The sequence below is a fragment of the Cebus imitator genome, unplaced genomic scaffold (assembly GCF_001604975.1).
Source record: "Cebus imitator isolate Cc_AM_T3 unplaced genomic scaffold, Cebus_imitator-1.0 Scaffold66, whole genome shotgun sequence".
NCBI classification, from domain to species: domain Eukaryota; kingdom Metazoa; phylum Chordata; class Mammalia; order Primates; family Cebidae; genus Cebus; species Cebus imitator.
In genome coordinates, this window is record NW_016107381.1 from 6,726,605 (window position 1) to 6,731,926 (window position 5,322).

A 5,322-nucleotide genomic window follows, 5' to 3' on the forward strand; every position below is an offset into this window, starting at 1 on the left:
CTTTTCCTTTGGGTAGATACCCAGTGGTAGAATTGCCAAATGGAATGGTAGATCTACCTTTAGTTCTTTAAGAAATCTGCATACTGGTTTCCACAGAGGTTGTACTCATTTACATTCCCACCAGGAGTGCATAAGCATTCCCTTTTCTACACATCCATGCCAGCTTCTATTGTTTTTTGTCTTTTCAATAGTGGCCATTCTTGGAGGAGTAAGATGGTATCTTGTTGTGGCTTTAGTTTTTATTTCCCTGATGATTAGTGATGTTGAACATTTTTTCATGTTTGTTGGCCATTTGTATTTCTTCTTTTGAGAAATGTCTGTTCATGTCGTTTGCCCACTTGTTGATGTGATTTTCTTTTTCTTACTGATTTGTTTGAGTTACTTGTAGATTCTGAATATTAGTTCTTTGTTGGATGCAAAGTTTGCAAATATTTCCTCCCATTCTCTGGGTTGTCTGTTTATTCTGCTGATTACTTCTTTTGCTGGCAAGCATGTACTTTTGTCTTATCTTTTCATTTTGTTGATTATAATTGGAGTTTTGGAATGAATAATTTGATGGAACTGGATCCAAAGATACAGATACTACTTTTCCACAATAGGATTGAATCATCAGTTGAGTTTTTAGGGGGTATTTTTTGAGTAAAATACTGGTAAGAGTCAGTTCTCTAGAAAAAAAAAAAATGATAGTCCTTGAAATCTGAATTAATTTATTTTTTGTTTCCCATTAGGTAATTCTGTACTATTTTACCTCTCTGTATTTAGATTTCTTTCTTAGATGCATGGAGGGCATCACCACACAGTTTTTAATGGTACATACATGATATATTCAATTTTAAGTTTGATGGAAAGGGTATCACATAATCTTAATAAAATTCTATGATTAATATCTCGTCTAGGGCAATATCACAACCCTTCAGGTAATCTAATGAGTGAATATTCTATATAGTATAAGAGCAAAGCCAAAAATACTTCTGGTATCAGTTTCTGTCTACTAGAGAACCTGCTGAAATAATAAAAATTTCCTGAAAAACCATCAATGAAAATTTGAGGTTAAAGATACCATTCATTATGAAATTGGACTCCAAAGTTTAAATAAAATCAAGGTTTAATTTCAAAGCTGAATTAAAGGACATGTGCAAAATATATTGGACCAGAATTAGAAAGAGATCAATATGACTTTCACTTTCAAGAATAATGTGATGGTTCACAGCAGGCAAGTGTGATCACTGCAAAATAAAAATGCCTAATAAAATATTTACAAAGTTTGAAGGTATCAGAATGCTATGGAAGCAACCTGGATTAGATGAATCAAAATTCCAGAGAGGAGAGAATTTATCAGAGGTGAGATAGTGATTTCTAGCTGTATGTGTCTTTTTCAATGGGAATTTTGCACTGGTCCTAATATAGAATTAAAGATGGGGATCTAACTCAAAATATTTTGAGAGATAGAATGAAAAGTCCTCCAGTCTTGATGTGCAAAGGGAATAAAGATCCATCTGGGAGGAAACACAAAGCTGGTCCTTCTGGAAATACTTTTTTGGGGAGATTTTGAGACTTTTAGGGATTCTGTGTTAGAGGGCTAGGCTGGAAATTCTGAAGGCAAGATCGATTACCCACAGAGCTTATTGGGGCTGAGGAGACAGACCCATCAGGCTATTGATCTAAAATTTTAGAAACCCATGCCTCAGGAATACAAGTGAACCAAAGACAGAAAGTCTTATGTAAACTGCTACGTAGCTCCAACCCAGATTACGTTACAACTGTTTTGAGCCAATCAGTTAATTACTTTATCATGAAAAGGGAATCTGTCTCTAGTGGAAGATAATATCATCTGGATTATGAATGGTTCTTTTATAAACAATATTCAATGTACTACAAAAACCTGTATGCCCAAAGAGGCAATCAAATATGACCTATTATGATAGAAAAAGGTTGATGAGAGGCTCGGACTTAGAAATGATCCAGATTTGGAGTTAGTATAAAGTACTTTAAAGTAACTATCAAAATATGTTCAAGAAAAGAGAGAAAACAGTGGATAAAATAGATGAAAGAATACACTGTGTCAACAAAAAATTAAAATTGATAAAAAAGAATTCAATGGACATTATAAACCAAAAAATGCAGCATTGAAAACTAAATATTCAGTGGAGAGCTTTAACAGCAGATTGAAGAACAAAATACAGGACTAAAAGGTTGGAAGGTAGGGTGGAATAAAATACCAAAGTAAACCACAAAGAGGAAAACTAATAATAACAACAGTAATACTCATAAAAATCAGAACAAAACATAAGTGAAATATGGCACATGTTCAAAAGGCTTAACATATAAATATTGGAGTCCCAAAAGGGAAGACATGAAAAATTGTGCCAGAAGCAATACGTGAAAAGATGAATGGTGAGAATTTTCAAAAACACCAACCCACAATTTCAAGAAGCTCAGTAAATTCTAAGTGGGATGAAATCAGAGAAAAGCCACATAATAGTAACATGGCTGAATCCCAAAGACAGAACAAAAAAAGTGCTATGGAAAAAGAGTCATATTATTCAACTCCCATTTAGGAGTGGGAGTGAACAATGATAATACATGGATGCAGGAAGGAAAATATCACACACTGGGGCCTGTAGGGGGATTAGGGGCAGGGGAGGGAGAACATTAGGACAAATACCTAATGTATGCCGGACTTAAAACCTCGATGACGGGTTGATAGGTGCAGCAAACTACCATGGCACATGTGTACCTATGTAACAAACCTGCACGTTCTGCACATGTATCCCAGAACTTAACAGTTTTCTTTTTTTTTTTAAAGACTCATATTTAAAAAGCCATAGATGAAGAATGCTTCTAAGGAAGGTTGATAGCCAATTTCTCAACAAAAATGATAAAAGCCCAAAGACAATGGAATAATAACTTTATTTCTTTTTCTTTTCTTTTTTTAAAAAAATTTATTTTAGGTTTGAGGGTACATAGGAAGGCTTGTTACGCAGGTAAACTCATGTCACAGGGGTTTGTTGTACAGATTATTTCATCACCCAGCTGTTAAGACTGTACCCAATAGCTATCTTTTCTGCTCTTCTCCCTCCTCTCACCCTCCACCCTCAAGTAGAACCCAGTGTTTGTTATATCCTTCTTTGTGTTTATAAGTTCTCATCATTTAGTTCCTACTTATAAGCTAGAAGATGTGGTATTTGGTTTTCTGTTCCTGCATGAGTTAGCTAAAGATGAAAGCCTCCAGCTCATCCATGTTCCCACAAAAGACATAATTTCATTCTTTTTTGTGGCTGTATAGTATTCTGTGGTGTATATATAGCACATTTTCTTTATCTAGGAATTATAAATTTAAAGTAGTGAACGAAAAGAACCACCAGCTCAGAATCTATATATGCTAGTGAAATTTTCCTTAACAAATAAAGTCATAATAGCTGTTTTCAGACAAAGGAAGACTGAAAGTAATTGTCATCAGAAGGTTGTAAATAAAAGAAATGATAAAGGAGGTTATACATGCAGGAAGAGTATGATCCCAGATGGAAATATGGAGATTCAGGAAGTGATGAACAATGCCCAAAAGAGTAAACTTGTGGATAAATATTCATGACTATTGACAACACAAAACAGTGAACCTAGTATCTTATAGATTTTAAATCATGGGTGGCATGATGAAAATAATGGAAGCAGAGTAAAAGAAGTCAAAGTCTTCTAAAATACCAGCAAAAAAGTACAGATTAGTACTAATCTGTACTTTTTTGCTGGTATTTTAGAAGACGTACACAGTACTAAGGAACGCACGAACATTTAAATCTCCAGGATAACTACTTAAAATAGTCACAGAATGCTTTCTGTAAAGTGGATAGAAATAAAAGCTGGAATAATAAAATAGCTTAATTCAAAAGAAGATGCTAAATGAGTAAAAAAGAACACAAAAATGAGACAAATAGGAAATGAATAATAAGATGGTAGTTTTAAGACCCAATTACATCAGTAATTGCAGTAAATGTTTATGAACCAAATGTATGCTAACATACATCAGTTTTAGAATATAATCTACATAGACAGGCATATATGAGAATAGATATTTTAAATTGATTTACACATGTAAAAATATACTTCAAAATAATTTTTTTTTGAAATCAAAATTTCTTGCAAATCAAAGCCACCGTGAGACACCATCCTACACGAGTCAGAATGAGTATTATTGAAACATCAAAAAATAACAGATGTTGGTGAGTATGTGGAGAAAAAGGAACACTTATGATAACACTGTTGGTGGGAGCGTAAATTAGTTTAGCGATTGTGGAAGACACTGTGGTGATTCCTCAAAGACCTAAAGACAGAAATACCATTTGACCCAGCAAACCCATTACTGGGTGTGTACCTATATGCCCAAGGGAATAGAAATCATTCTATTATAAAGACACATTTGCATGTGTATGTTCATTGAAGCACTATTTACAATAGCACGTTCGTTGCAGCACTGCTCACGATAGCAAAGACATGGAATCAACCTAAATGCCCATTCAATATGAATTGGATAAGGAAAATGTGGCACACATATATCATGGAATACTATGCAGCCATAAAAAGAATGAGATGATGTCCTTTGCAGGAACACAGATGGAGCTAGAGGTCATTTCCTTAGCAAACCATTTCTATTAGCAGGAATAGCAAATCAAACACCACATGTTTTCACTTATAAGTGGGAGCTAAATGATTAGAACACATGGACACATAAAGGGGAACAACATACACTTGGGCCTTTCAAAAGGTGGAGGGTGGGAGGAAGAAGAGGATCAGGAAAAATGACTGATGGGTACTAGGCTTAATACATGGGTGGAGAAATAATCTGTACAACAAACCCCCATAACACAAGTTTACCTATGTAACAAACCTGTACTTTTACCCCTGAACTTAAAAAAGTTAAATAAAGGAAGAAATCAAAATTTCTTTTCACAAGACATATATGAAATATAGAGAATCGCTTTCAACAGGAAAAATATGAGATTTATTTTGTAACAGATGTTGGGTGAGGCATCTTCTTATTAAGTCTGAACTTCCTCCTAGTAAATTATGAGACTTTTAGAGGCTGAGGCCAACAAACACGATAATGTTTGCATTATCTTCTGCATCTGGAACCATATCTTACATATAGAAAGATGGCAATGAATATTCATCCATTCCATTGTGCATTCTGATTTGTAGAGAAAGAACATATATCATTACAAGACAATTTACTTAATGAAAACCTTAACATACTTAACTATATGTGCATAGTGAGTCTCATAGAGGACTTTCACATATTTTATTTCGTTTGTTGGCTCTTCTAACCTT